We start from the raw sequence: 22,297 nt of genomic DNA, 5'->3' as shown, positions 1-22,297 counted from the left end.
TATTTAATGAGGACTTGCAAAGTCTCAATGAGGGAGACATTGGGCTTTCATTTTGAGGCCTTTACTACTCACTCATAAATGTGAGTTTTGTCATTTTTAGTCATTCTTATAGCCTATTGTCATTCCCTTTTGTCACAATCACTTGCATTGTGGTAATATGCATTATAGCTTACACATTGTTTTTATTATTATTTAGAATATGTTTTATTTTTATTTTAAAAGGGACACTTGTCAACTAGATATACATCTACCTCATATTGGACTACAAAATGTGCCTAAGTGCAATAATATCACTTTTTAACTTTTAGTTACTTTATCTTTCTTTAAAGTTGATATAAATTTATGTTATTTCACATCTAAATATAGAAATATTTTATTTATGGTTCATAGTGAGAACAAAATATTTTTACCTCATCTTATGGGTTGTGATGTCAACAACAAATAGAATTAGCACAATGAGAGTGCCATTTTTTTTTTGTGAAGTGGTCTAAGTTCATCAAAGATTCCATGGCTTGACATGTGGCCATCAAAATCACCCACGGATCGCACTCGGCCACACCAGCCCTTAACATGAGTGGATTTTTGCCCAATTTGACTAAATGACTTAACACCTGACCACACTAGCCCTTAACATGACTGGATTTTTTCAAAAGCTTACTAAGTGACTTAACACTACATTCCCCGACTTCGAGTTTTGCCCAAGTTCACTAAATGACTTAACAATACACCCCATTGCAGCCTATTCTACACCCAGTGGGCTTTGAGAGTGGGATTATTGATATTTATAATATTTTTAATTAAAATTGACATCCATTTTTACTTTTAATTATCATTGACATTATTTTGCATTTATAAAATATTTTATATCTATTTTAAAAGAGACATGTGTTAAATTGAGTATGAAAGAAATTATACATCTCTTTTATAGTAAAATATAAAATATATGTTTAGCCATTAGGAAAAAAAAAATCAAATACTATTTAATATATATATATATATAATTTTTTATAAAATTTTCAAAACATAAAATTTATTTACAATATTAATAACAATTAAATTTATAAATAATATTAATATTTATACTATAATACTAATATTTATACCATTAATTTTAAATCTTTCGAATCAATCAATAATAATAATCGTTCTCTATTTTTTAATAAAATTCCAATCGTTAAAAATAAGTAGAAAATCCTAATTGACTTACCATGACGAGGTGAGTGAGATTGTAAAATTGTGGAAGTCATCATTAAATATTTACCTTAAGATAAAAGAATGGTTGCTGCTAAACCTGAGCAACTTTCCGTGTGACCATCAAGTTTTAAAAAACGTATATGATTTGGTTTTAAGGCATAATTAACAAATAAGATAACAAACAAGGTCACATAGCTAGCATTTAATTATTGAATTTTGGCTATATTTGAACAAGCGCTACATTATAGATATTTTTACTGAGTGAGTATAGTTAAATTAGAGTAGAAAATAATGAAGACATGCATGAATAGATAAACAACGTATTTTTTAGTAGCCATACAATAATGACCTCATACTTATAGTCTCCGAAAGTTTGAATTAAAATACTAGAACCACACTTCTAACCAAAAAATGTTTCTACCTTATTACAATAAGAAAATATTGACAGTAAGAGAATATTGAAAAAATGGTAAAAATACGTTGTTATGTTACATTGGAAATACGCTAACTAAAACTGCATATATATATATATATATATATATATATATATATATATAACCTCTCATCAAATAATATTTTTACACAATATTATAATTTGCTCGCATACAAACTTATATAATTAAATTTATTAAAAAATAATATTTTATATGCAATTTGAATTCATATGACGGATAATTCAATTTATTTCAAAAAAATGTTATAAAAATAAATATTTGTTATATACAATTTTGTTAATAAATACATAATATTTATATTAAAATCTATATATTATAATTATAAATCATCAAAATATTCACCAAAAATACAAAATCCAAAATATTCACCATAGACTCTTGATTATCTAGTAAAAATGCTTCCAAATTGGAACCCAAATAACATAAATGATAATAAATAAAAATTATATACCCAATAAATCTATTTATATTAATTTCCTCAAATGAACCATCATGTAAATAGATATTTGTTTTGTTCAGTGTTTTGTTGTGGATTGCTAAAATCCAATTGCAAGGAGCCTATCCTTTGAATCTTCATTATCACTGTTACACAATTTCCACGGAATTTAGGGGAGAGATTCCAGGGGCTTACTTCAAATACATGGCCCCTTCCTTTTGAAAGAAGCATGGCTTCAATCTTTAATGATACGTAACGTATAAACTATATTTTTGATGCAATATTTTTATGAGGAATTAATTTTTTAAGCACAGTGTTTATTGAATACATTATATTTGTTAAAATGTTATTGGGAATTTATAAAATTTTATTCATTAAAATATTTAGTCATAAGTTGCTAAAATTGAAAAGTTTTTAAATAAAAATTTGTCGCCATAAATTTTTTAAGCACAATATTTATTGAATACATTATATTTGTTAAAATGTTATTAATAATTTATAAAATTTTATTCATTAAAATGTATAGTGATGAGTTGCCAAAATTGAAAAGTTTTTAAATAAAATTTTTTCGGTATAAAAGAATTGGGGTTTAAGAATTACACAAATATCGATAGAAAAGATTAAGATGAGCCATATCTATCACGTACCTGCCACTTACTTTAAATAGTGAAAAAGTATATATATATATATATATATATAATCTAAACTTTAAAATATTAGAGAAATTGTTATATTTTCCAAAAAAATATGACCAAAAACTAGAAATTTACTAACGCTGATTTTGATATATAATGAAGCTTGAAAAATAAATTAACATCTAAATTTATAATTTATAATATGTTGTATTATTTTAATAATTAAATTTATTTAATTTTAAAAAAGATAGTAAAAAATAAGTTTATTGTGTTATACAAATGTTATAATAATAATTATTATAATAAAACTTCAACCAATCATATCCTAGATAAATAATTTTAAATATTAATAATAAAATAATAAAATTATATTCATAATGTTAAATTATGGAGAATTGATAAAAACAAAAAGTAATATCAAGTAAAAAGAAAAAATGCTTAATACCATGTCCACTATTTTAGCTAGCTTTAAATTCCAACCAAAACCACCTAAGGCTCAAAGGAGGTTGGTATAAAGACACCAGGGCCTAGTTAAACCATTGGGAGATGGACTAGAATGTCATTGCAAAACATTAATAACATTAAAAATATTGTTACTTCTAAGTTCAAAGAAAAAAATGTGGTGTGAGACAGATTTAATTAAGATATTATAAGGAGGTCATCAACCCCACCCTAGAAGATCAAAAGTATCTCTCTGTTTTAACTAGCTCAAAGAAGAAAATTAATATAACCATGATTAGAACGAACTCTCATGAGCTCCATAGTGAAACACCATGGATGGAAAGGATCTACCATCTCTGTGAGAATATGAACATCCGGGATGAAAATCACTTCCTCCTAGAGTGCCCGAGGTACAACCACATTAGATCTTAGTGTCATAATCTTTGTTGCAATACTCACCTTCCTAGCCTTTTAGGATGTCAAAATTATAGTGAGCTCGGGAGGCTTCTCTCCAAGCTTTTTGAGCATAGGAATAAAATCTTTAATCAAACTAAATAAATCATTTATTTAGGTTTGATAGACCAAAGTTTGGTCTCAGTGGACCTTAACCACCATCATCATCATCATCAAAAAATATTAAAAAATCTTAATTCGTGAAAAAATAATTTAATTTTAATTTAAAATATTTAAATTAATCACCATTTAAACAATAGTACAATCCATGTCATTAATATGTGAATGTGTGAATGCAGCTAAATTGATCTTGGGAATTGAACTTAGAGGATCTAGAGTCGGTTCCGTGTGTCTGAAGATAAAAAAACACAAGGCCAAAAAAAATTCTGCAACAAAAAAAAACATTATTGATGCAGGAGCATTCAGCTAAGAAGAATCATTATATTTTAGTAGACATAGAGGGGTCGTGTGTTTTAAGGAAGTTGGTTTCCTAAGTGCTGAATTAATGTAATTATTAAGGTTTTGAGTGGTTTTAATGAGAGAAGCTAGAATAGGGATTTAATTAAGTATAGTGAAGCATATTTGTAAATGTTCTCGAATGTAGAAGAACATGAGAGAATCAGGTTAGTTGAGAGATTAAGAGATTTGAGAATTAATTGTAAAACTTATATTATGAGTTAGTTCATGATTTTGTGGATTAGAGAGGATCCTTAGAGATAAGGAAGAGATTTTAGGATTTTGTTGAGAAGTTTATGGATCTAAACCAGGAATTGGTTGTAGAGTCCTTTTGTATAAATGTAAGCCTAAAAGGCATAAAAAGAGTTAGTCAGGTTAGTCAAGTTAGTCAAGTTAGATAGTTAAAGGTTGTGAGTTAGAGGTTTGATTGTATGCCTACGGGTAGGTAGGAAAACAAAGGCCACTGATACAAAAGATCGGGCCAAGGAGAGAGTTTCTGTGTAAATACCTGTTTATTAATAGAAACAAATTGATTCTGAGTTTATCTGTGTGTATAGAGTAATTTTATTATAATCTATGTGTGAACTAGAGTAAGTTCTATGTAATAGAGGTTGCAAGTGGAGTTCAAGAAGAACATAGAGAAGAAGTGATATGAAGGATCATATTGGATCACTTGAATCCATTCGAAGGATTATAGTCGAGATTCAAGAGTGATTGTGTTAAGAGGATTGATGGAGTGAATCAACATGGAGGATGAATGCGATAAAGATAGAGTGTCAAGAAATGTGCAAAGACCGTGGATTGGTGGAAATGTAAGGTTTACGTATGCTTCGTGGAGTATTTCTATTATATAAGAATTATAATAGAAATAAGGTAGATAAAGGTTTATGGTTTAGGTTCGAATATAACCAAAGTTAAAGAGTGGGGTTTGGTGAATATGCGCGGGGCATAAAGTTAAACTAAAGTTTATGAGGGTGTATAAAGTCCCGAAGGAAAGGATTAATTAAGGATAAACTGTGGATAGTCAAATAAACGTTCCCATATGAGATTTAATTAAGAACATTAAACCTTGGTTAAAGAAGGTTTTCACCATGGATCAGGTGATTAAGGTCTGGGACTAGTGACATGCAATTTTATTTGCATAATGTGGATATTGTCGGCTTAGGCTGACATCACTTTGGTATCAGAGCATAATTGTGGTTGAAACATTTAGTATCAAAGAAGCACAAATAAATTCTGTGTGAAAATTCTTTGAAAATAATTTAGAACAAAGTTATGTTTTAAGATGTGTATGTAGGCAAGAGGAGATCAGATTCTAATCTGACAAACAGTAGGCACACAGAGATAATGTGTAGCAGAACTTGCAGATGCAAGGACAATCCATTCAAAGTGCAGGTGAATGGTAGAACAAGATCATGCATAGGTATTGAAGGTGAGATGATATGTTTTGTTTTAATTTGATTTGAGCATTGGAGAGTTTGTGGTTTTTATATTGTTGCATAGGTGGCAGCATAAGAAGGTGAGAAGATTGCAGCAACCTAGAGCAAGGAGTGCTCAATTGGTTCCAGAGGAAAGAACTAGAGAGATGCCAAAAGACTGAGCTCAAAGGAGAGAAGCTTAGTAAGGCATATGTAGCAAGAAGGAGACTTGTTACTGCAGAGGTATCGTTGCATCTCAAAAAGGCAAATCCACAGAGGATGTGGGTAGAATTGCTTAGGGATAAAAGAAGCTAGTAAAAGTTTATGAATGAAAGCAGAATGTGGTAGAACCTTGAAGAATTCCAACCGAGGTTGGATAAAGAGGATAGTTGTGTTCTTAAGAGATGCATATGAGTTGAAGCCTAGAAGGAGCAGAGGGAAGTGCTCAAAAGAGGTTCCAGAGATAGAGAACCAAGGGCTTGCCAAAAGACCAAGTACAGAGGAAATATTGGTGAGGTAAGTGGTAGCAGGAAGGACTTTCTGTTGCAGATGCTTTAGTGCAGCTCATAGTGAGTGAGAGAAGAACTCATAGAGAAGAAGAAGATGACTACTGATAGTCATAACAAAGGTTCTGAGGAAGACCATAGTAGAAGAAAAGTGAAGAATGAGGATGCCAAGGAAAATGGCAAGAGAATGAGTAAAGAGGAGCTTGACAAGGAAATTGCAGAGATAAAAGAACAACTCGATGTATTAAGGATGATACTTGAGGAAAACCAAAGACTAGGTTGGGTATTAAAGAAGAAGCCAGTGAAGTCTAAGTTATAGAGAAGGTTACAACAGAAGCAAGTAAAGTGGCTGATGGGAAAACTCAGAGAAGATGATTTGGAAATGGAAGTGTCCATTTGTGAACTAGAGCAGGGTGAAGTTCTGGGTGAAGAAGAAGGAATTATTGATGATTTTCTAAATTGTTGGACAAATGTAGACCAGTAGGAGAATGTAAAACCTTATATTGTTGAATCTAATAATTTTGATGTGATTACAGGTTTTGCAGAGGATGAGAAATCTTTTGAAGCTGTCAAAAGTATGGAAGAGTATCTTTCAGAAGATAAAAACTCTAAAGTAAAGAATGATGGAGAATGTCTCTTGAATGAGAAAAGCAGTGAATTATTGCAGCAGAAAGAATTTAGTAATACATTGATGTTTGAAGCTATGACAACACAAGAAAAATTTCTTGTGAAAGGAGATGAAATTCAGTCTGAAAAACTGATATGTGAAGCAACAGTTGAGATTGTTGAACCTTGTAATTTTCAAATTGATAATTTGTGTATAAATGTAGGAATCATAAGTAATGATGAAGTACTTATGAAATTTCACAGAGAACTTGAACTGCTAGAGTATTTGTTGGGAAATTCAGAGTACGACAGTGTGATTGCAGAGGAAGGAGTTCACTACAGTGGATAAGGGCAGAAAGATATCATTAGAGCAGATGATGTGGAGGGGAGACTAACTGATAGTCTTGAGAGTACATTAGACAATGCTTTAGAGAATTCTTTAAAGAGGTTGAATCAACATATTAATGTGCCAATAGAAGAGGAGAAATCAGAGCAACATACTGAAGTGTTGCCAAAGGAAGAAGAGACATTGAGGCCTTATGTTTTTAATTTTAATAATTGTTTTGTGATTGCAGGTTTAATTGCAGATGATGGAGGAAATTTGGCACAGATGAGCAGCCAAGTAAAGATAGTAGAAGAGGATTCTATGAAAGAATTTAATCCATGGAATAGAGATGTTCAATTGCTAGAGAGAATGCTAGAAAGTCATGATTCAATGCAGAAAGAGATAATCATGAAAAAGGGTAAGCATGAAAGAGAGGCATAAAAAGTAAGCGTATGAGAAAAAGTAAGAATAAGCGAAAAACGAGTGAGAGTAAGAATTCGACAACTTCAAAGAGAAGAACAACAGTTTGAAGAGTTAGTGAACATTAGCAACAACCTAAAACAAGGAGAAAGAGGTAACAGTAAGTGGTAGAGTATGGACCAGCCCAAAGATGTGCTGGAGATGGAGATTGAAGAGTTATGGCAGTTGATGATGAAATAGTCTAGAATGAGGGAAATGACAGCAGGAAGAATGATCAATCAGAACTTGAACCTGATTGAAAAGGAGAGGAAGATGAAACATAAGACAACAGACATACAACAACAGCAAAGGTGTAGAGCATTCAGACAACTACAAACTAAAGTTTGGGACCCTGGAGGTTTTCTATCAACATATGAAGACACATGATCAGGAGATCATGAATGTTTTCTACTTTGGGAGTCTGATGTAGGAGCATTCAGCTCAGAAGAATCATTGTATTTTAGTAGACATAGGGGGGTCTTGTGTTTTAAGGAAGTTGATTTCCTAAGTGTTGAATTAATATAATTATTAAGGTTTTGAGTGGTTTTAATGAGAGAAGCTAGAATAGGGATTTAATTAAGTATAGCGAGGCATATTTGTAAATGTTCTCGAATGTAGGAGAACATGAGAGAATCGAAATAGTTGAGATATTGAGAGATTTGAGAATTAATTGTAAAACTTAGATTAGGGGTTAGTTCATGATTTGTGGATTAGAGAGGATCCTTAGAGATAAGGAAGAGATTTTAGGATTTTGTTGAGAAGTTTATGGATCTAAACCAGGAATTGATTGTAGAGTCCTTTTGTATAAATGTAAGCCTAAAAGGCATAAAAGGAGTTAGTCAGATTAGTCAAGTTAGTCAAGTTAGATAGTTAGAGGTTGTGAGTTAGAGGTTTGATTGTATGCCTACGGGCATTGTTACCAAATTCAAATTCGAATTCGATTCGGATTCAAATTCGATACGATAAAAATTCGAATGAAAAATTTTCAATTCGAAAAAAATTCGATAATATACTTCTTAAACATTTTTTAAATAATATATTTTTAAAATATTTTTAGCTATTTTCTTTCTAATTTATTTTGAATTTTATATAACTTATAACTGTATATAATAAAAAATCTTCGGAACCTAATCTACTCAAAAAGAATTTACACTTACCTCTTCCCTCCAAACTATATACTCTTTTCAAAAACCTATATTCTTAAAAAAAAATTCTAATTTAGGTACTTCCATTTCTTTTTCTGTGCATTTCCCTCCAAACTATATACTCTTTTCAAAAACTTATATTCTTTCTTTGATTTCAAAATTTTATTAATATAAAATCCTTGTTTATTTAGAAAATTAATATTCAAATTTATTTTATAGAAAAGTCAACCTCTCATCTTTGAAAAAAGAAATTTTCTAATTTAAATACTTCCATTTTCTTCTTTATGAGTAGGAAAAATCTAACCAGAAAATATCGTTCTATGCATTTCCCTCTAAACTATATACTCTTTTCAAGAACTTATATTTTTTCTTTGATTTCAAAGATTCATTAATATAAAATCTTTCTCTATTTAGAAAATTAATATTCAAATTTATTTTATAAAAAAAAATCAACTGCTTATTTTTGAAAAAAGAAATTTTCTAATTTAAATACTTCCATTTCCTTCTCTGTCAGTGGGAAAAATCTAACCAGAAAATAAGATTTAATAACATCAATGCTCATAGCTCTACAGCTTACCTTTGAGATTGGGAATTTTGATCGTAACTGTTATTACTCATTTAACCTATAAAATCTAAGTAACCCATAAGTCTCCTAATTTTTATGTTTTTAGCTCTGTGCATGCTATAAAGCAACAATTTTTTATGTTTTTAGCTGGGTTGCAGCAATTTCTATTTTCCTATGCGTGCATGACATACAACGATTTCTATTTTCCTATGCATGCATGCCATACAGCAGCAATCTATTTTTGTTTAGCTAATGAACAATCCACTGGGGAATCTTTTGTCTTTCTCTGCTGCTTGACATACCGCAACAATTTTTGTTTTTCTCTGTTGCATGCCATACTGTAACAATTTTTGTTTTACTCTGCAGCATGCCATACTGCAACAATTTTTGTTTTTTTTTGCAGCATGCCATACCACAGCAATCTATTTGTTCTTTAGTTAATAAACCGCGGCCATTAACTATGCTAGGTAATGAACCATACATGCACCCAAATCGTTAAGCACGTATACTACGAACCGGATCGAATTTTATCGAACTATTCAGTATTCGAATCGTACGGGCGAATTTTCGTATTTTTAACCGTGATTCGGCCGTATTTGGTAACTATGCCTATGGGTAGGTAGGAAAACAGAGGCCACTGAAACAAAAGATCAAGCCAAGGAGAGAGTTTCTGTGTAAATACCTATTTATTAATAGAAACAAATTGATTCTGAGTTTATGTGTGTGTATGGAGTAATTTTATTATAATCTATGTGTGAACTAGAGTAAGTTCTATGTAATGGAGGTTGCAGGTGGAGTTCGAGAAGAACATAGAGAAGAAGTGATATGAAGGATTGTATTGGATCGCTTGAATCCATTCGAAGGATCACAGTCGAGATTCAAAAGTAATTGTGTTAAGAGGATTGATGGAGTGAATCAACATGGAGGATGAATGCAATAAAGGTAGAGCATCAGGAAATGTGCAAAGATCGTGGATTGGCAGAAATGTAAGGTTTGCGTATGCTTTGTGGAGTATTTCTATTATATAAGAATTATAATAGAAATAAGGTGGATAAAGGTTTATGGTTTAGGTTCGAATATAACCAAAGTTAAAGAGTGGGGTTTGGTGAATATGCGCGGGGCATAAAGATAAACTAAAGTTTATGAGGGTGTATAAAGTCCCGATGGAAAGGATTAATTAAGGATAAACTGTGGATAGTCAAATAAACGTTCCCGTGTGAGATTTAATTAAGAACATTAAACCTTGGTTAAAGATGGTTTTCACCATGGATCAGGTGATTAAGGTCTGGGACTAGTGACATGCAATTTTATTTGCATAATATAGGTATTGTCAGCTTAAGCTGGCATCAATTATCAACGACATTATGAATTGAATTAATCCCTATATTTAATATTTTTAAAAATTGTATAAAGTTTTTAAAAATTTAAATGATAATTAAACGATTATTAAATTAAACGTATTAGTACCTTCCCCTATTACAGTAATCGTTCACGAGTTAAAAAATAATTAACATTGGCAACAACTACACATTATTTATTTCACATTCACCTAGGTTCTGACATCTGACAGATACGAAAAGGACGTGAGCCCACTTTGCTATAAAAGAATGTGTCTTGGTGACATAGGCGAGGCTGGGGGAGCCACCTTAGTTGTGGCTTTGTGCAGGTACACGACAATCAATAAGAAATTTTCTCCTAACGTGATTAGAGTATGATCTCAATCGTACCTCGGCGAAATACAACCATGTCATCATAATTTAATAAGAGAAGTCTTCACACAATCAATCATCGTTTAAAAAATAAATTTAAAATAATTCAATAAAATAAATTATTTTTAGATATATATCATTACACATGTTATTTAAATTATTTTTTATCATTTCTAAATAGGTATCCTGCCATGAAAATCAATATCCGTCTCTATAAAGGGAGAAGGAGAGGTGGACCCAAACAACCACATAAGTGCGTTATGAGAATCTGCATGCATCTTACAGTGATGTGTGTTGCGTATTTCCTAGATATCCAATTTGCGACGACTTTATACATCACGAAAGAGAGTTAAAGAGAGTTATTTTATGAGCCCCTCATCCACATGCGTTATTTATAATATATTAGAAATATAATAATATAATTATTTATTCACCACTCTAGGCCTGGAAATTTTTGTTTGATTGCCTTTCATTTAATAAAAAACTATTTTCCAACTGGTAGGAGTGATATATATATATATATATATATATATATATGAAATGTTAATCGATATGAGTTTTGGATATTACTTTTTACGTAATAAGTTTTGGATAATAATTTTAACATTATGAGTTTTTTAATATTGATGTATAATAATTTATAAGTTATAATATTTTTTGGAGTCATCGCATTCATGATTTTTATTTTATTGATGTCTCGAACCAATTTCTATGGTTCATCATCAAGATCATATGTGTGAAGAAGTCAGATAATAAGGGGGCAATAAATAGAGAAGAGGGTTGGGATGACGATGTAGAAATTTCACCTGTAGAACAAACCAATATATGCAATGTCCTAAAGCATAACACTTGTTCTACTTCTACAAAACATTAAGCGGAAGCATAATCAAATTCATGAGCAACATCAAGTAGAAACATGCATAACTGATCAAGATAAATAATCACACATAACACAAGATATATCCAGGGGAAAGCACCAGCATAAAACCCTAACCATGTATTATCAATCAAGTGTAGATCCTCAACAACAACAAAGAGAATCAGCTCAATAGCTATCCTTCTCTCTCTGTAATCAGAAGATCCTGATGATCTTCAATCAGAAGATGAAAATCATGGACTACCTAGGCCTCATTATATAGGCTGAAAATTGGCCTAATCATACCTGTTGTCACCTCAAGTCCACCTACGTAGTCATAGAAGAAAGTATATTTCTTCCTCATGCAAGGAATACTTACTAGAAATATCCTAGCATTTGATAGTACACTGTCCCACATTTGATCATAGTACATTGTCCCACATTTGATCTCAAATGGGTCTCTGACAGAACTAACATGCAACAGTTATCCATGAGTGAATCCTCAAGTATCTAAAATAATAGTTGTCACATGCATGCAAGCATTAACAAACTATATTTTATTATTTTAACAACTTGTTAAAATAATCTAACTGGTCTTGACTAGTTAGAACTAAGTCAATTGATTCTCTCATTATAGAACTCATACTTATTCCCTCAATTAGTGGAGGAAATTAAGGATAAATTCCTCAATCAGTGGGACAACTTATGTGCATGCTCACAAAGACTTCAAATTCGAATTTCCTTAACTAATTAACTCAACTGAATTAATTAATTAATATTTCCAACTGCTGTTAAGACCAAAATTAATTTTACTTCCTATAGATAGACTAGGGACTACTATAAATAGGAAGGGACCCAGAAATGCTATTTTTAGAACTTTCTATTTTTAGCAGTTTCACCTCTCACCTAATGTGGCCAATGACCTCACTAGCCAAATTGCTATTTTTAGACATGCTATTTTTAGTAGGTCTATTTTTAGCACATTCTAAATTTAGCATTTCTTGTTGCACATTTTTCAACACTCCCTCTCAACAAGAAAGCTTTCCTCTCGAACACAATCCTGTAACTCTGGAATGTTCTGCATGCAACACATCTACCTGGTCCACTTGCTCCAACAACACTTGGAACAAAAACACTCCCAACTAACCACTCTGTTGGGCTAGGAACATACTCTGATGTTGAAGCTCTACTTGTTGCTGACAAGTGCTCTCTCTCTGACATCTACGCTACTGCAACATCTCCATGCATCTCGCACCATTGCACACCTCTTTGTGCCACCTAACACTGTGCAAAACACTTGTGCCTCTCGCAATGCTACAGCCTGCTAGCTATGTGCTATCCCGGGATTCCCTGCACTGTCACTCTCTCTGCCACTCCATCCGCATCTATCTCTACCCAATCAGTCAGTTCCTGCTACTCCACATCAGGGCTCCTGTAGCAAGGTCTCATCTAAGAGGTTGGGTACCTCAAGGATCCTGCCCCTCCTTGGGACAATCACTCTATATCGCCCCACCTCCTACTTGGAGGTATGGCTGCATGTGATCCCTCAGCCCACCTGGCTCGATGTTTCCCCCTGCTGGAGGTCTCTGCATGAGTAAATGTCTCTACTTGATCTCCACTCAAGTTCCCCTGTTGTGGCTGCTCCACAACCTCCTGAAGCTGCTGCATCAATTGTGGCTCCTCCACAATCGTCTGAGACGTCTTTTGGCTCTGCATGTTGAGAGATAATATACCCTCCCTCTCAACCACCAAGTCTCCATCAATTGCCTTGCTGCTCAAGGCTTTACATGCATCTTGAACCTCAAGAGTATACAGGTTCTTGACCCGTGAACCAATCTGCTTCACCTGTCTAGTGATGATGTGTCTAAGGAAAACCTTTCCCTTACTGAAGACTACATCATAGCCTCTGTCTTCCAGCATCGCGATCGACACCAAGTTTCTCTTCAATCCTGGTACATACTTAACATTGGTCAAGGTAAGGTGAGATCCATTCTCCCTCTGAAAAATAACCGTGCCCACACCTAAGACACTATACTTCTCATAATTACCCATCACTATGAGTATCTGGAGATCTTTCTCCTCCAAAGTACTGAACAAACTCTTGTCGTTGGTCATGTGGAAAGAAGCTCCACTATCAAGAAACCAACCACTTCCCACCATGGATGAAACCATGCATGCGAAGAGTGTGAAATCCAACACAAACTGTGAAGCAAGTGCCTCACCTTCAAATCCTTCCTTGGATCCCTTTTTGGATTTCCTCCATGGATAATTTGCAGCATAATGGCCCACCTCATAACAACAAAAGCATCACACTTTCAATTTTTCAACCTTCTTCCCATCAGTGGAAGAACTGGATTCGGAAAGAGAAACCTTCTCCATCCCCTTCTTTGCCTTACTCTCTAAGGCACAGTTCTCCTCATCATGCATAGATGAAGAACTGTCTTTGGTGCTCCATCTGATCTCCTCCTGCATCAAATCCAACCATAATCGTTCCCAATCTGGCAGTTTCTCCCTTCCATTCACCGAGCCTTGGTAGCTATGCCAACTCTTCGGAAGGCTAAGGAGTGTTAGACTCACCATATCCTCATTCGCTGTGACGACCCCTACACTTGTAAGCTCATCACTGCATGTGATGAACTTGGTCAGATACATAGAGATCGTCTCATCCCTTTCACACTTGATCTTTCGAAGTTTGTCCTTCAGTGCTAGCTTCCTCTGATCACTGCTATTCTGATATAAATCTTTCAATGTTTTCCACATTACATGCGGAGTCTCCTTCCCATGGAGGCTCAAGACAATGTGATCTCGCACTCCCTCCAAGAGAATTCTCCTAGCTCTAGCCACACACTTCCTCCATTCCACTTGCTCAGTCTTGTCAGTAGGCTTAGGAATTTCTTGATCAATGAAATCCTTAAGGCCATTATCTTCCAAAACTACCTCCATGTGATCCTTCCAAGCTATATAGTTTGAGTTGCCATCAAGGGCATACTCAAGCCTCAAACCATAGAACGCCATCGATGAAATAGATGTGATAAGAACTTGAGATCTATATCCCAAATAATAAACTTCGAATTTCTCCTGCTAGTATATTGTTCTTGCTTGATCACTTGTGCTTTGATACCATGTAGAAATTTCACCTGTAGAACAAATCAATATATGTAATGTCCTAAAGCTTAATACTTGTTCTACTTCTACAAAACATTAAGCAGAAGCATAATCGAATTCATGAGCAACATCAAGTAGAAACATGCATAAATGATCAAGAGAAATAATCACACATAACACAAGATATATCCAGGGGAAAGCACCAGCATAAAACCCCAACCATGTATTATCAATCAAGTGTAGATCCTCAACAACATATAAAAAGAATCAGCTCAATAGCTATCATTCTCTCTCTGTAATCAGAAGATCCTGATGATCTTCAATCAGAAGTTGAAAATCATGGACTACCTAGGCCTCATTAGATAGGCTAAAAATTGGCCTAATCATACCTATTGTCACCTCAGGTCCACCTACGTAGTCATAGAAGAAAATAGATTTCTTCCCCATGCAAGGAATACTTACTAGAAATATCCTAGCATCTGATAGTTCATTGTCCCACATCTGATCTCAACTGGGTCTCTGGCAGAACTAACATGCAACAATTATCCATGAGTGAATCCTCAGTTATCTAAAATAATAGTTGCCACATGCATGCAAGCATTAACAAACTATATTTTATTATTTTAACAACTTGTTAAAATAATCTAACTGGACTTGACTAGTTAGAACTAAGTCAACTGATTCTCTCATTATAGAACTCATACTTATTCCCTCAATTAGTGGAGGAAATTAAGGATAAATTCCTCAATCAGTGGGACAACTCATGTGCATGCTCACAAAGACTTCAAATTCAAATTTCCTTAACTAATTACCTCAACTGAATTAATTAATTAATATTTCCAACTGTTGTTAAGACCAAAATTAATTTTACTTCCTATAGATAGACTAGGGACTACTATAAATAGGAAAGGACCCAGAAATGCTATTTTTAGAACTTTCTATTTTTAGCAGTTTCACCTCTCACCCAATGTGGCCAATGACCTCATTGGCCAAACTGCTATTTTTAGACATGCTATTTTTAGCAGGTCTATTTTTAGTACATTGTAAGTTTAGCATTTCTTGTTGCACATTTTTCAACAAACGATGAATCAAGCTGACAGGTTTGATCAGGTTCTAAAATACATTTAGTTTAATTAATTAAACATTATTTTTAAGTTTTTATCTTTGTTTCTATAAAATGTTTATATTTTTGTTGATGATTATTAGTTTATTTAATATTTGTATGTTTATGTTTTTTAATGATGATTGTTAGTTTATTAATTAATACTAGACTAAGGTTTACATAAAATTATTTGAATATAATCTTAATAAAAATTATTTGAATATTAAGATTATATTCAGATAATTTTATGTAAACCTTAGTCTAGTATTAATTAATAAACTAACAATCATCATAAAGAAACATAAACATACAAATATTAAATAAACTAATAATCATCAATAAAAATATAAACATTTTATAGAAACAAAGATAAAAACTTTAAAATAATATTTAATTAATTAAACTAAATTTATTTCAGAACCTGATCAAATCTATCGGCTCCATTCATCATCATCCCAACCCTCTTCTCTATTTATTGCCCCCCTTATTATCTGACTTTTTGACACATCTGATCTTGATGATGTACCACAGAGGTTGGTTCGAAACGTTGATACAATAAAAATCATAAATGTGATGACTCTGTAAGACATCACTACACAAAATGAAGATCACAAAAGCCTCAAATCTATAAGCTATAATATGTCAATGGAAATATTGAAGAGGATTCGGTCTTGGTTGTAAAATAACCATTTTGTTGTAGTTGGCTTGACATAAATTAATTTTATGAAATTGATACCCTTTACGGTATTTGATTGATTGAAGTATGAGTATGCTTGTATGTAGTATTAATAGTAAAATATATTATATTGAAACTATAAGAATTAGATGAGAGATTTGAAATATTAATAAGGGTTAAGTGTTGCAAAAAAGATTTCAAATCCATAATATATCATTGAAATGATCATTATTTATTTGAAATGGTTTAGATTTTATAATATTAAAAGAATTTCTCTTTCCCAAAAAATTGTGTAACTTAATTATCAAAAATGAAATTACATTCTACCAATACAGGTTTGACATGTATTATGATATGTAGTTCTAGTAGATTTGTTTAAAAATTGATAAAATGCCATCGAAAAAAACATTACAAAGATATATATATATATCTAGGAGTAGTCTATCCAATAAGTATAAACACATATAATGTGTTGATACAAAAAAAGAAAACATACACATGAAGTTTTAGACTAACATATACACAAACATTTTAAAAGTCCATAGTAAAAAATCTAAACATCTGGTGCATTTGCTGATACTGGAGCCTTGTTAATGAAAGGTCTATGATAATACTCATGTAAATTGTTGGTTGTTGACTCTATATCATCCAGATCCCATGACCCACTAGAGAGGGAGTATGTCCGGGTGTTGAGTTCCTTGTAGACATGAGAAATAGTGAACATGTTAAATGAGTCTTTTACATGAAACATCTCATTTACAAGTGGAAAAATCCCCAAATTGTGAGATCTGATTACTTTGATGACTAAATTGATAACCAACAATGAATCTCCAAAAACTTGTAAAGACATTAATTCTGCGACATTATTTCAACCTTCACCCAATCCAATTTTGATATGGAAAAAATTTGACTATGTCATAAAGAAAATTGCATCGTCCCCAAAAAGTCTCAACATACCTTGGGCTACCTCATCAAAAATTCCCACAACCTAGAATTATTAATGCGAGATTGAGTAACAACCTTGCTTGTTTATTATGTTTGAGGCTCTGGTAGAATGTCAAAAATAGCAAGTGATTGAGCTGCAATGATCTCCAAAGGTAATAAGCAATCATTAAAAATGGATTTATTCCTAGCAAGTCATATACCCCAAGAAATTAATAGAGGCATCACCTTGAAGGATCTATCATCACCAACAAATATTTGTTGTTATTACAATCATTAAGAGTAGTAAAAATAGTTCTATCCTTTGCCATAAGATAAAGAACTCCATAAGCCACTCATTAGAAGAAGTGAAGATTGCATTGAAAGAGTAACCAGAACCAAAAAGTGCACACCCATGTCAAGAAGTGACTGAAGAAGAAGAATCAATATTGATATTGTGTTTTTCATTATTATTTTTAAGGCCTCCATCCTTTTATAACATCTAGATACCATATGATCATATTTTCCACAATAATTGCAATGTTTATCAGTGTTCTTACCATTTGATTTTGGTATTTTCTCACCATTGGGAATACACGGTAACTCAGAGGGGTTGGGACCCTCGTGTTTCTTATTGGTTCTAGAATGCTTCTTCTTACAATGCTTGATTATATCATTTTTTGGGATCATTAATGGCTTGTTAGATGTACTTGCAATGTCTATCACTCTAATATGCAAGAGCTTCTCTTGCTCTCTAATCATATAGTCACAAAAAGAGTCAAGAATGAGATTTTTATATGCATCCCCCTAGAGCTTCTCTAGTCACATAAGAGGTAGATATACAAATAAAATATGTAGTATTAAGCTTGGAAATAATATGCATCAATCATCATTTATAATGACTTGACAATCTTTAAGCAAATGTCTAAGTGTTTTGAACTTACATAAATAATATTCAATGAAATAGAAAGCATTAGATAAATAATTTTCAAGCTAAAGAGATCTAATCACAATAAGTTCATCAAATGCTTTTTTTAACTTTTTCCAAGCTTAATTTGAGTCCTTGATTATTCGAATATGAAATTGTAAATTAGGAGAAATGGATATTCAAATTAATCTACATGAACTTTTTTTTCTTAATATTTAGGGAAAAATTTAAGGGCTAGCTCGCAAGTGGGCTAATTTTCCATGTTTTTTTCCACAAAAGATTAGTTAATTTTCATTTTTTTCTAAAATTGATTCACCCAAATTTTATAGTATAAAATTTTCTTACCTTAAAATTTGCTAAAATTTTATAGAGCCTATATAAAATCATTAGAATTTTGAATATTTCTACAAAAATATCATCGAATATTTTATTGCTTGCATATTAGAGACTAATAAGATCCGTGAAGGTTTCTAAGCTTTAAAATAAACTTTCATCCTTAAAATTTTCCATGTTATTATCTAATTTTACTTTCACATTAGCATGGGGTTTTTTATTTTGCCAAGATAATTTGGTATAATCCTTTACTTATTAGTACACCCTCTATGTGGGATTTCTATGAGAAGCAATGAATACTGGTAAGGAAAAGTTTACTTTGAGTGGTCATTTTAAAATATGCAAATAATATAGTTTCAGAAGTTGAAACTAATTGTTTGAATGAAGATATCTCAAAAAACTGGTCGCTTAAAAAAAGCACATTGAAAACAAACTTTATATGTGAAAGTTATGCCCTTTAAAAAAAGGGTACTAACAGTAATAAAGAACCGTATGGCAAGTAAAATTTGGCCCATCTGGTGATGGATGTTTCCAAGAAACCAAAAAAAGACAAAATATTCCCTCACTAGGTTTGCTTATAAACTCACTTTAACAAATAAATTACTTTATGAAGTGACCCGCTTTTATAAAATAAGTGAGAATCACTTTTACAATCAAGTTACTTTATAAATAAGAGTTGCGTGCAACAAATAATTTTTTAAAGATAATAAATTAAAGTTACTTTATAGTGCTTCACTTTTGTAATACAAGTGAAATACACTTCACAATAAATTATAAAATAATCCAAGTTTGCATGAGAATTTTTGAGAAGTAACTTAAAGAAAATATAACATGTTTGAAAGAATAGAGTATTCCATATAGTACAATGCTTTCACTAACCATTCACACAACTAGATATAACGTCATAAATCTAGTATTTTTACATGGTGCCAACCATCTAAAATGGAAACACTCAATGACCTCAGTTAATGTGGCAATTTGAAAAAAAAAATTTAATGCAAAACAAAATTTGTACATAAGAATTTGTTTTTTCATAATCAATCATCAATAATGAGCCTCCATGTTTTTTAAATAGATATCATTGATCATTCAAGCATTATGCTATGGATTAATATCCATTATCATAAAAGATAGTATAAGCCATCAAATCACACTATGTCTAGAATATATCATGATGTTAGATTACAATTCAATTAATACATACTAAAGAAACACACTAAAAAATATTGTTACTTAAAAACTCATTAAACCAAATTAATCTTAACTAGCACATAAGTATCTAAAACTATTAACAAAAAATTAAATTTCCAAAACCAATCATAGAAACAAACCCTAAACAAACTTCCTTATCCAAAAAAAACTTACCCAACTAATTGCCATAACTGATTTGGCATTCAAATATTTAAAAAATAAGTTAGTCATTTACACTCAAATTAAAATTAAAGATAATAACGATGTGATATTTTTTCATATATAAAAATGTTAATAGCTCACATCCCCAATCTGCATTAACATTTATTTTAATCATGGTCTAATTAAAAGACACATGTAAATTTTGTAAATTTTCTATTATAATTATGCATAATTCTAAGTTATAACATTAATTCAACCTTCCATAGGAAAAATGATAAACTCATCTAAAATTTGAGGAGTCTAAATCAATTTTTTTTTTATAACCACTAACATTAATTCAACCTTCTAGCGGAAAAAGGATAAACTCATCTATTTTTTTGCAACCACTATGTCATGTCCAGGAGAATTTGTGCTTTTCCACTTGGATGTAGGTGTATCTTCTCATAGGATTTGTACTTTAAAAAAATTAAAAACAATTACAAATACTTTATCTACAATTATACCAAATATTTATCAATTTCAAAATTAAATAGAGTTAAAGTATAAAATAATATGTGGTAGTAACTTTATTTAAAACATTATCCTGAATAAGATTTTCCAGGGAAACTATGCTTGCAATAAGAGAATCAACGTGAAACAACTAGGTAGTACCAGAATGGCCAGCATGTGTAGATGTTGTGAATGGTCTAGAATCGTGAAAGAACTAGGTAGTACCAGAATGGCCAGCATGTGTAGATGTTGTGAATGGTCTAGAATCAATGTGCCATGAAGGCCTTACACCTAGCGAACTAACATCATTATACGATGGTTATCAATGAGAAGTTTCGACAGATTCACAATGCTAAAATAGATTGTGTTGGGAACAATATGGTAGTACAAGTTGTTGAAATCGGATCAGTAAGTTAAGGTGAATTTGTGGACAAAGTAAGCATATTTTTATGTGAAATAAACCCTCTCAATTGGTTAAGCCTGGTTTAATCCTAGTACAGCAAAGACCAACTTGTTTTATCAATGCCAAAGTAATGGACATGGTGACCTATAATAATTTATGATGTATAGGTCACAAAAGAAAAATATAAGGGAATTTCCTTATTATTGTAAGAAAGTTTATCAAATACTATAAATCTTTATCTAGAAGTCTTTTCATGGTTAGAATGTATATTAGTCCATCCAAAAAACTTCTCTCATATTTTTAAATTGAATAAATAATTGAGTAATAATCTTTTTGGTTATATGTAATTTTTTCACATCTTCATTACAAATTCTAGTTAAATGGTACTCTCTCAAGCTAACCTTATATGGGGATATATCCGATAATTGGCTACACGCATGGCCAATACAATCAACAAATATGAGATGGCTCTCTCATGTTCATAAACACACAAATTATATTCTAAGTTTGACTAATTTCTAACTATTATAAAAAATTAGAACTTGAATTAAATCCAAGATTTTACATCATAATAACATAATAACATTACAATTTAACAATAATATAATAATTTAAAAAATTATATAAATTTATATAATTTACTAAATATACAAATAACATTTCATATAAAATCAAAATCTTCCTGACACTAAAAAAACTGTGTACAAAATACCTAGCCCATGTACATTTTCAAGATATGCATGCCTTCTTAATTGAAAAAACAATATAGATATTTAGTTTTAAAACAATAATTTTTAAATAACAAAACTATTTAAACAAAAATGCAGTTGTGTTTTATATAAACGCAAATGCATACTCAATTGGTATTAACAATGGTGGTTGGGAGAAATGATTGGAACCCTCCTTATCCATATTCAACGCACAATTGATATGATGTTTTTTGATGTAGACATAATAATAAGGAATGAAACCTAGGTAGAATCAATTTTTATCCCTAATATTCATTTTTGCGTCTTCATATTAAGTAGTCATAAAGAAGACATGCTGGTAATATTGAAAAATCCAAGCAAGTGGAACAAGTCTTAAATGCAAGCAAGTAGAGTAGGAAGTAAATGCAATCAAGTGGAGTAGGCACTAAGAACATTTAAAAGTGAAGACATAGAATATTGGTAGGTACCATTCGTAAATTTTAGCAACAAGAGGATAAGAAGTTGATTTCAACTTGGATTGTTTCTCTTCTATGAGTAGCAAAATGATACACTACAACCAAATTTTTTGATCTTCAATTCCCACTACTAAGATGTAATTTCAATAAATAGGTGATACAT

Source organism: Pinus tabuliformis, chromosome 1_2 (genome assembly GCF_031772625.1).
Source record: "Pinus tabuliformis cultivar Carrire ecotype Pingquan chromosome 1_2, CPIR1, whole genome shotgun sequence".
Classification (NCBI taxonomy): Eukaryota; Viridiplantae; Streptophyta; class Pinopsida; order Pinales; family Pinaceae; genus Pinus; species Pinus tabuliformis.
Note: the sequence above shows the minus strand (reverse complement) of the source record.